The following is a 12,205-nucleotide window of genomic DNA, read 5'->3' on the forward strand; positions in this document are numbered from 1 at the left end:
CTGCGTCTTCATTGCACAGGTACTCCTGGATCAGACTTCAGCCCCTCCCTGATGACTTGGAATAAGATCCTGGATGTTCCCCTAGACAATAAGTTCCTCTTTGGCAAGCAATCTGCTGAACTATTCAAAAGTTTGCAGGAAAAAAAGCAAGGAACTGCAGGACCTGAAGCATTTATTGGTTTCCCCAGTTCCAAAAATTCTACAGCCACTACCCTGCCAAACCCAGCTTTGTTAGGAGGGCACCATCTCCTTCAAAACACAGGAAAGAGATAGGAAACCCTTGTCTCTTAGGACTACTTCCTCTCAGTCTACCCCCAGATAGTCCTTTCCCAACAGACCGAACAATGTGTGACTGCCTACATACCCTCCACTTCCCCCCACCCAACTGCCTCTCTCACGGTCTCCCCTATGGCAACATTTTACCTCAGACCAGTGGGTCTCATCACTAGTGGAATAAGGGTACTTTATGACCTGGCTGGAAAAACCCATACCAAAAGGCATACCCCTCCCTCCAAAAAAATCAAATCCACCTGATTTCCCCAGAACATCCAAGTTTTACTGTCACAGGGCACCATAGAGAGGGTTGTAACAGGGCAAGAAGGCCAAGGGGTTTAACTCCAGGCTCTTCCTGGTTCCAGAAAAGGAGGGTCCTATGGAGGCCTGTACTGGACCTGTCCCTGTTAAACCTCTTCCTGCATGTACCTTTTTTCCGCATGCTACCCCTTTAAACCCTTCTTCCACTGTTGGCACCTGGTGCCTTCATGGCCACTTTGGACTAGGAGGCATGCCTCCATATCCCCATCCACTCGACTTCAGGAGATTAATGCGCTTTGCTGGGCCATCCTTGTGCTATCAATTTACTGCCTTGCCCTTTTGGTTTGTCTGCAGCACCAAGGGTCTTCACTAAGTGTCTACCTCTAGCAGTAGCCTACTGCCAAACAAAGTCCATACAGATTTACCCTGACCTGAGCGACTTCTCATCCTACCAGAAGAGCCAAGTACTCTACAGGCACACCTGCAATTCAGTGTCTCTCCTAAGAAGTCTGCGGTTTACTGTCCACCTACTGAAGCCCTCCCTCACTCCATTCCAAGACCAGATCTTCTTAGGCTGCAGAATAAGGACAGATTTGATGAAAGCCTTCCTCCCACAAGACAAGGTCACATCTCTGACCAGCTTCTTCAAAGACCTTCTTGTAGTCACCCACCTCTCTGCCAGGGAATTTCTCCTACATCATCTTGACTTCATGGCAGCTGCTACTCCTATGCAGCCCCTGGCCAGGTTGCACATGAAGTTCCAGAGGTACTTGAAAAATGTCTGGTACCAACACAATCACCCCCCTGGATTTTCAAGTTCCCTTCCTGCCCTGCTTGAAGAAAGAGTTGGGGTGGTGGATCCAGCAAATAGGCCAGAACCCAGGCCTCCCTCTGCAGCCCACCAAGCCAGTCCAATTCATGCACACATGCCTCGGATCAGGGATGGGGGACCACTATGAACCGTCTCAAGGTGCAGGCTCAGTGGTAGCCCTCCCTCCAGAGAAAACATATCAGTGTGAGGGAAACAACTGCTCTCCTAGCTCTTAAAAAAAAAAGAAAAAACCTTCCTTCCACTCGTACGTTCTGGTCCCCTTCAAGTTTTCATAGACAACACTACAGTGATGTTACCACATCAACAAGTGTGGGGGGGGGGGCAGATCCTACTTACTTTGCAGGCTAGCAATGGCAGTCATGGGAGTTGGCCACTCAGTACAATGTAACACTGCAGGTGGTCTACATCCCATCATAGGACAATCAGGCAGATGCCGTCAGCAGATCATTCTCTCAACATCATGAATAGATGTTACACAGGGATGTCCACCAATGGGGGGGTACCTCAAGAATAGATCTGTTTAGCTCTAGCTACATGTTATAAGGGGAGGCATTCTGCTCCAGGCTCCCCTCACCACTAATGTGGAAAGTGGATGCATTTTCAATCTCTTGGAAGGGGCTGTTCCTCTCTGCTTTCCCCCTTCCCTCTCATGCAGAAAGTCCTGCTGAAAATTCAATGTGACAAACAAAAAATCTTGCTGGTGACCCCCTATTGGGTTAAGTAGCATTGGTTCTCCCTTCTATCTCTTGCCAAGGGCAAATGCCACAAGTTGTCTAACAAGGTGGACCTTCTCACACAACAGAAGGGATCCCTTATCCATCCTCCTGTGAATACTGTCAGCTTAACCCTGTGGGTGATAAACTTCTGATCCCTTTCAGACACCTGTACTCTGAGGACATGCAGGAGACCAGGAAACCTACTACTAGGAGAGCCCTACTTATCAAAATGGAAAAGGTTCTCTAGCTGGTGTCTTCGAAGGCAAGTTAGACCCCTTTAAATGGATGTTTATGTAGTTCTAGCCTGCATGTGTGAGCTCCTAAAATCAGAACTTTCCTACTCTTCAGTGAAAGCCATTTGTCAGCAACTTCAGCCATTTCAGCCTGCTTACCCATTGATCCACCTCCTTTGATCGAGAGTAGAGGTGAAACTTTTTCTTATTGGGGTTCTCCACATCAGACCACCAAGGAAACCTATCGCTCCACGTGGGATCTGAACTTTGTTCTGAAGAAACTTACCACTGCCCCCTTTGAACCTGCAGCTTCTGCCACTTTTAAAGATGTGTACCTTTTGAGACCATCTTGTTAGTAGCCCTTACTAGGGGTGTCTCTGAGCTGCAACCCCTCATGGCTTCTCTACCCTACACGAAGTCCCTCATTCATGCCCAAAGTGGTCAACGAACTGTCCCTCAACCAATCTATCCATTTACCCACCTTTTTTCCTTTGCCACAATGAGAGAGTCCTCCATTCCCTTGATGCTCACAGGCAACTGAGGTTTTATTTGGAGAAGACCAAGGACATTAGGAAGTCCAACCAACTCTTTGTATCATTTCACCCCAGGGCCTTGGGGAAAGCTGTATCCAAACAGACAATATCCTCCTGGATATGCAAAACTGTAAACTTCTGTTATGCCTTCCATGGCAGAGAGTTACCCTACACTGTTAAAGCACACTCGGACTGTTTAAATCATTTGTGACATCTTGCGTGGTACATGAGAATATGATTTTGGTGGTGCCCTTTTTTTCTTTTCTAAAAGGGCACATTTGGTGCATGAATTGACATGGCTGCCTTAGTGTTTGATTCTCCAGTTCAGTGCTTGCCCAGGATCCCTTCTGTGAGAGTTTTGCATATCTTCTGTGTGTTTAGGTAGGTTTCTTGGTGCTCTCTGGTTTCCTCCCAATGGCATGCAGGCAGGTGAACTGGAAAACGAGTGTATGTATGACAGAGAGAGGGACTGACTGGCATCCCATCAAGTGCTGGTTCTCTGCCTAATGCCAAGTAATCTGTGTCATACACTCTGGCTCCTCTACGAGTACAAAAGTGATAAAGCTGGTGTCCGAAAATAAATAAAACATGGCTAGTGGCATTTAGTGATAATCTTGGATACATCAGTTATTGTGTCACAGACTTCATAATATTTACAAGGAAGTGTCAGTTCATAGACCATAATCATCTTGCTAATACCTACCCTCATAGAACCCCTTCTGCCTCCAAGACAAAATAAGTCCGACCTGGGTGAATGTACAGGTGCTCTTCCAGTTGTCGAGGTGAGGGAATCCATGTATATGAAGTATAAGGTAATTCCAGAGATGATGGAAGCACTGACTGATCATTTTGCATCAACAAATAAGCTATGCTGGAGCGGCAGATGTAGGTCTTTAGTTTGTGTATTTGCAGAGCCATTTGTTTAGTGGAAGAGTAGGAGATCAAGGAGAGTTTGTTTACATCCTGGAATGCTGGACGTAAGCCACAGTCTTCCTCGAGCAGCAAATTGTTTTTGTAGCCTAACCGGGTGAAGGGGTGATCCCATCTGCCCAGTTGTGCGTAACAATTTCACTACCTTCTACTTCACTGGAATAACTGAAACAAAAAATTTATAATCGACTTGTAATTTAATCTTCTGCTTTCTGTTCCCTCCAGCCCACTTTCTTCAGTGAATTCACCTCACTACAGTGCAAAGTATTTCAGCCACATTTGTTTGTTTGTTTACTTATTTGTTTATGGGGTAATATACTGCACTGATAGTACACAATTTGCAGGTACAGCCTGGGTACTGTCTCACTCGCATGCGAGGTTGTTCCCATAGACTTCAAACACTGCATTGTAATCTACCTTTTTAAATAGTATCCCCCAAGGACTGCAAAGACTGCCACTCTATCTTTTAACCTCTGTCCTATTACAAAACTGTTTGAAAAAACACTCCTATATAACCAAACATTTAAATGCATCAATGCCCATGGCCTACTTTCTGACGGGCAGCATGGCTTTCAATGTCTAGCACCACAACAGAACTGTCAGTCACAAACAATGTCTAGCTTAACTGAGAGAGACTTTTAACTGCTAGACTATTTAATATGACACATGCCTTTGAGTCCGTAGACAATACGTGTTGGTCTACAAGATGTAAAGAAACAGTTTTGAGGGCAATGCAATTAACAATTTAGGACTTAAGAGCCACCTTTCAGACGGATCGGTGAAAGTGACCATTTCTTATCTCTTGATGGGCTTCCCAAGGCTCCCTCCTCAGTCCAGTCCTGTCCACTACTTCCTTCTCAAACTGAAGGTGCTCCTACTCTTGAACTGACTTGATGCAGATGTCATCTTACTCCTAGAATCTAACAAATCCCACTCTGATTTACAATCTCGGCTTCAAACAATTTTTTTCTAAATTAGGCCATTAGACTTCAAATAACAAACTACTTATTAATTAAAAAAAATGCAATTTGCCTCTCTGCATAAAGGCAAGCAAATGTAATGCTATCCATTTTGTGTTAGAATACAAATTATTTAAGAATAACACTTGACCTTTTTCTTACATTTGTAACCCATTATAGAGAACTCCTTTAATAATGTTCTCACACAACTCACTCTGTTATAGGGTCTTGCATGATCTGTTTCCAGTAGTCAGAAATGTCCTGACAGACGAAAGGAACAGAGACTGTATAACTCCCCAAACTAGCATACTTCTCCTCTTTGGTGGTGTAAATAAGAATGTAGAGTTGGGTACTGCAAATAAGAATGTAGAGTTGGGTACTGCAGAAGTTGTAAAATACAAGATCCTCAACTTTGCATTGCTAGAAGACTCTGTTCCCAACGTTGTGAACTCCTAAAGTGTCTCCTGGTCATCTGTAGTTGAGTTGCCTTCTCTTCAAAACACTAAGAATTGGACACTGCCCTTGTCTAAGAACTAAACTACCATTCAGGGAGCAGACTTGCCCCCTTAAGATGTGTTCTGGATATTATATTTCTTCATCCATGATTTCAAGTACATTAGGTGAAAAAGCATTCTGATACTAGGGAACCTACCATTTGGAACCATTAACCCAAACAAACCTGAATTATGTGTTCCTTATTGAGACGTCAAGAACATGTTATGTAAATACTTAGTGAAAATCAATGTAATTGCTTTAGATAAAATGGTGGATGACCTCTCTGGTGATTACACCTTTCTTCTTCCTTCCAGATACCCCATTACTGAACATGCACGCTCTCATTTGTATGATTTTGTCTCCATACAAATAGCTTATTGCTCATTACATTTTGATCATTTTGGTCCTCTTAAAATCCTCTTCCAATGTGTTCCCTCTGAGCCGGGTGCTTCACAGCACCCATGCATTTTTTTCTTTTATACTTCAAATTATTGGCAAACTTTTTCTACAAAAATGTACCACTTTCCATTTCCCCTCTCTTGCTTTCTGTTTTATGTTCCAGTTCATCGTATGGTCATTCCAGAATTTTACTCCCTACTACTTTTAATCCAGTGTCATAGCCTAGTAGTCTCCTATCATTTTAAGCCTAGCTGTTTCAACCCAATGTAATACTGTAGAGGTACTAGTCAATACCAAAGATTGCATTTACGGATGACTGTCCATGTTCAGGAGGGCTATGGGCACTAATTTATGATGCCCCATCCAATCATCCAGGTTCTGCTCTGTTGCACATGAATTTGGTAGCCTGTTCCAAAGATGTGGCAGTCGCTGGGAGATTAATCTATTCCTCAAGAACTTCCTATTGAAGTTGCAGGCCATATTTAAGTCCCTGGAATGGGTAGCTCTAGATGGCATTTGATTTACAGATATGCAGTAAGTTCATTAGGTTTGGGTCTTGGGTTGCTGTGTAGGCCAGGCATAAGTCTCTCCCAAGACATCTGTATGATACGGAGTATAGTGACAGGGATTTTAGTCGGTCCATGTAAGGGACATGCTGGAGGCCCTTGATCATCTTTGTTAGAAACCTCTGAGGTCTCTCGAATTGCTGTAGATGGTTAGTACGGTACATACCGAATGTGGTGTTTTACTCCATTATGGGTCAGATAACTGCCAAGTATCGGGGGTTATAACTTTTGCTCTTGGGGCGATGCCTTTACTAATCAAGTGAGCTATGTGAAAAGCTTTCCTTACAATGGTAAACACATGGTCGAAGTTAAGGTCATGGTCAACTTGTGATCCCAGATCCCTTACCACTTCATGGGTACTTAGGGTATTGTTATTGATTTGATGGTGTGAAGGGACATTGTCAAAGGGAATGATTATGTATTTCTTTGCATTCAGTTTGAGACCATGACTAATACACCAGTCATTGGTCTGTGTGAGACCATCTTGGAGTATTCTGCCATCATTTGGGGCTTCAGTGATTGCACCTAGTTTGCAGTCATCTGCAAATTGGTCTGCCACAACCCTTTAGTTTTGACCTGAACTTCTGAGAAGTATGTACCTAGTGGTACCAGCACTGACCCCTGTAGTACCCCACTGTTAACAGGTCTGCTGGTGGATGTGGAGTCGCCTATTTTAATAGTGTGTCCAGTTTGTAACCCATCTTACAACAAAGGGGTTTACGTTCAGTTTGCTAAGCTCATCAGTAATGCCTGAATGTGGGATTGTGTAGAAGGCCTTTGCCAAGTTGAGGCATGCTTTGTGCACAGATTTGCCCTCCTCAGTGGCCTTGGTCACACTTTCAGAAGAAATCCACCAGATTTAACAGGAAGTATCTGCCCTTCACAAAGCCAAATTGGGTAGGGTTCAGGGTTTGGAGGTCACCTATATCTTTATTTATGAAGTCCGTAATGATACGTTCCATGGCCTTGTAGATGAGGCTGGTCAGGCTTATGGGTCTGTAATTCCCTGGGTCTGTTGCTAGGCCACCTTTGTGGAGAGGAATAACTGTAGCTGTTCTCCATTCCACAGAAGCAAAGCCTGTGGTTAGGCTATGATTGAAAAGGGTACTTAGTGGTGATGCTATTCATGCTTTATCCTGAAGACAGCCTGAGATGTCATCTGGTCCCATAGAAGCTTTGTTGTTTGCCATGGACAGGGCTTTAAGATTGGGGGAGGGTATATTGTAAATTAGGAGAGGATAAGGGAGTGAAATTTTCCCCCAAACCTATCTACTAGCAGGTTCGCTGTCTCTGTGGGGTCAGTGTGTGTGATGCGGTTTGGCCACCAGTTCTGCACATGCTTGGTTCCTACCCTTTAGGTTACATACATGGCCTTATGGTTATCCTTGGCAATAAAAGGCCTTATGGTTATCCTTGGCAGTACTTGCTAGGTGTCATCATATTAAATTGTACTGAAACAAACAACACAGTTGGGTTGATCAAATATGAGGTTTGCTACTGACTAATCCAGTCAACAAAAGAAAGCAAGTAAATATTTTGTGGTCTGTTGTATTTATAGATGTTTTGTGGTCAACATAGTCTTGGAGAAGGAAATAACATTGTGCATTATTTGTAGAAATGGTGAGATCAACATGATCTGGGATAGGAAAATAAAGCTATTTTTATTTATTCATTTGGTTTGTTTACAATGGTACAGTGGTCACAACAGACCATTTACAATCATGACTGGGTGAAGAACTTCACAGATAAATCTTGTAGACGTTTTTTTTTTTTAGGGGAGGGATGTGTAATTTGTCATAAACTTAATGCATAAACAAAGCCCTGGATATTGATTAGCCTAAATCTATCTGAAAGTTCAACAAAGCATCTTTATTCCTTCCACAGGGGGAGGGTATGAGAGAGAGGCAGTCTCCTAGATCTGGTAGCTAAAGTTATTTTATCTGGACTAATCCTTAGGACTAACCAGAATTAGAGTAAAATCACCCTTTGGGGTCACAGGTGAGATACCAGACTTGACTTGAACTTTCTAGATTACCTCTGGTTTCATGTACAAAACTGGGGGAAAGGGGTTGATGCTGATTTTACTACTAAGCTGAATTTTGTAATGGTATAATTTAATAATAAATATGAAGATGAATATTCTCCTGTACTTTTTCCCTGCTGCATCGTCCCCTCGTGCCGTTGGGCACGGTGCTATTTAATTGACTTAGTCTTTCACCCTAATCGAGTATCAAATTGTGACTCATAAGCTGCACAGAGAAAACCGATTTGAATTGCCTTGCATAACTGGTTTATGTCTTCACTGTATAAAGTGTGTGTGTGTGCGCGTGCGTGCGTTTTTTCTTCCATGGTTGTGAGGAGGAGTTATGTAGTCTAAGTGAAATTGGGGTTCAAAAACTGTAAAGATTACCGTTACTGTACAGATAACCCTTTCTGCCTCGGGCATGCTATTTGTGTTTAATGTTTGACACATGCTTATAGTTTTCAGGAGTCTAAATATGTCCTAGTTAGAGACTAGTATAGTCTATGGCCAGTATGCTGTCTAGTGGCTGTAGTTGTTTACAGTAAATGACCCTGAAATTCTCCAAATTAAAGGGACAGTCCCGGGATTTATTTGTTTTGATTCGGCCTTTGTTTACATTAAAGGTTCGCTTTTCTGAGCATGCTCACCGTTGGCTGAGGGGGGGGGGGGGCGGGGGAGGAGTGCCTGAAGGAAGTTTCAAAGGTGTTAGGCAAATTCCATCTCAAATTGCAGTTGTACTGATGATAGCTCTCCCTGTGAACCATTCATTACTTTAATCTGTGCAATTTACTCATTGAAAAAGTAGCCTTTTAGGCATTTTATGATGTGACTGCTACTGTAGAAAGCACATCAGTAATGCAAGGCTTTTAAAACATTAGCAAACAAGAGTTTTTTGTTTCTTTCATTTCATATTTTATTGTGTGGCGATTGTGAATCCTGGCCAACTACAACAATTTTATGACGTGGCTTCTACCTATAGAAAGCATCTGAGTCAGGCAAACAGTAGTGGAAATCATATTTCTCTTTCTTTCGTGTTTTACTGTGTTTTGATTTTTGAATACTAGGCTGGTGTGGTGACTTTCTGACCTGCTAGTAATTCCATATAAAGTGTATGTGTGTGACAGGTTGGAGCATTAATAGACGCACTCTTCTGTTCCTTTTTCAGCTTCTAGTTCGATATGTGCTGATTTCTGAATACTACTAGACAAATGCACTATTTTTTCAGTGGGTTGCTTGTACATCTGTAGAAGCATGAGTGATGCAAAATTTAAAAATTGGTATACATTGATGTCCTTATTCTCTGGCACAGCTTTCTTTATTTTAAATATGAGTCATGAGCTGGGGGCATAGTTCCCCAAGCCAATTTAAGTTGGAGGGAAACAAATCCAAAGATTAGTTTATCCTGGGAGCTGAAACTGTGAATATACAGGATATTTAAAACTAAAATGCCACTGTGGGTGGGAATGAAAGTGACTTGTTGAAGTGGGCGTGACTTCTGTCCGCTTAACTCTGACCCTAATTGTAAACACTGGGATTATCCCTTTAAAGGAATGATCCACTAATTATGCAAGATCATGTGACTTGTAAGACTAGTTAGTAGTTATCTATTCGTCACATGGATGGACTTTGGACAGTTTTTTTTTCTTGTTTCTGTGGTGGTTGATGTACTTGGTTACTGTACACGTTTGTCACACTAGTAATGTCTTTCGACTTTTCCTGGTTAGGGGTCGCCACAGTGGAACTCCGGTCCGCTAATGATTGGCAGTGGATTTTTACAGTGCAGAGTTGCCAGCCCGATGCCCAACCTTCAAAGAAGGAACACCCATTCACGCTTGCACCTACACGCATGTCTTTTAACATCACTCTACCGTGGGGAGGACATGCAGACCACACACAGAAGGCGCTCCAGCCAAGAATCGAATGGGAGAACCTCTTGCTGTGAGGTGACAACACTAACCGCCATACCACCACGGCCCACAAACGTGTAGAGTAACTATATCCATCAATTTAGAAAATACTGCTTTACGTATGCATTTATTTATTGACCGGGAAAGTCCAACTGGATCAATGACCCCTTTTCAGAGGAGGCCCAGGGAGAAAGGCTCCAGCAATACTTATTAATGAAAACCTATTATATCAGTTTCTTTTACATCAAAACATATGATAAATGAAAGACTATTAAATTAGTTTACGTTTTACATCAAAATACAGTAGTGATATAATCCTCCTGTATACAAAATACTATATTGTAAGTATGGTACAAAGGAGAGAATTGAATTAATAATTGCTTTAATATTAGAACTGAGAATTGCTTTAAGATTAGCTTCCATTACATAGCATATGCATAACAGATTGCAATGTACATATACTTAAGATCTGAAAAAGAACACTTGCTGTACTCTTTTGGCTGCATTTGTCCGGTCTAGGCTGCAAGAATAACATTTTTTAAGTATCTTCTTTATCCACTTCTGAGTTGCCAGGAGAATTTTTGTCTTCCCTGACAAACGACAAGGGTATAAGGCAAGAATCAGTACTGGTTGGGAAGTTTGCCATCCTGGTTTTACTGATGAGGAAGTCTTGAAGCACATACACCCCCCCCCCCCCCCCCCTTGAATACTTTGCAGAAAATGTACATAAAGTCAGGATCCAAACAGGAGAGTACTTTAAAAAATCCATGACTTTTATAACATTTTTTTCTTGGATCCCACATATTTCATGGGTTAACATTTCTGTATTTCCTTTTTACTTCTCTGTTCACCGGTAAATGTAAACAATAGTGTGCTCCACAGAGCCGGAACACCTCATAAGGTACAATATGTGCATCTTAGCTGTTAAGCACGTCAATACCATACTAGCTACTTCATATCTTACTGTGATAATGTCTGAAGAGCAGCACAACTGAGACAGAACCATAAACTTCAGTTTAAGTCATAGGTCAAATAGGTTACATTTTGTTACATTTGTTGATGCAGCAACAAATGATGCACTCTGTTATGCAAACTGTACATCCTCACCTCTGGAGTCCTGAGCCATTGCAGTCTCTCCAGTATCTGGTACAAGTTCAGGCAACAAACGCGATTCTTACTGAGCAAAACACTGCTGTGCTGCCGATTTTATTGAAGGTGATATGCATCCTTCTGAGGGATGCTGCATGAAAAGAAAGTTTAAAAAAATAATACAGGGAAGAATGTTATTGCAAAACCATTCCTACAATTGCATTGATAACATGTCAGTATACACTCTGTCCTCCTGTCTATCACGGTCTCAGATATGGATGGGGGGTAGCAGAACCTTTTGGAGGACAAATGGGAAGTAGCAATAAAACCAGAACCGGGAAAAGGGAGTGTGTGCTGGAATTCTGCATGCAAGGTTTAAAGGACTACTTGGTGTTTGTGTTGCAAACTTTGAACCGGTTTGATTTGTGAGGCAGACAAAATAAACACTTTTCTTTCTTCTGTCCTGTTTGGTTTTGTTGTGCTTTCTCTTAGTTCTTCACCCAGGTTATATATGCAAGTGTAGTACTGCACACTTTCTTGTAATCTTAATGAATTTCCACATCAGTGCACGAGTGGTTGTGTGTGATCCAGTAACATTAGTATTACAGAAATAGTTTGTAGCGAAGCACACCTTCAGATTATTTACATGTGTAGTGTTCTTTACAAAAGTAGGCTATTCGCAGAACGTGGAGTATTTGGAAGTCTTGCCATCATTTTAATAGGTCCATAAACTGCAGGCAGTGCAAACTTGGAGAGTTTACAAGCGTGGCGAGTGACATAGTGCTTCTCGTTACCAAGGAGTCGCAGATCGTTTTAAATGCTGGAGCTGTTCCAATGTGGGCAGAAGGCTGATGTACAGGTCTTTTGCATTTTATTTCTCGCCTAACCAAGGCTGGGAAAAAAATTCCTTTTGTGGACTTTGTGTATGAAACAAAAACGTCCACCTTTAGCCACATGCCTGCAGTTACAGAGGTATTTGCTGTTTACTT

The sequence above is a fragment of the Protopterus annectens genome, chromosome 13.part0, assembly GCF_019279795.1.
Source record: "Protopterus annectens isolate FY-2018-M chromosome 13.part0, PAN1.0, whole genome shotgun sequence".
NCBI lineage: Eukaryota > Metazoa > Chordata > Ceratodontiformes > Protopteridae > Protopterus > Protopterus annectens.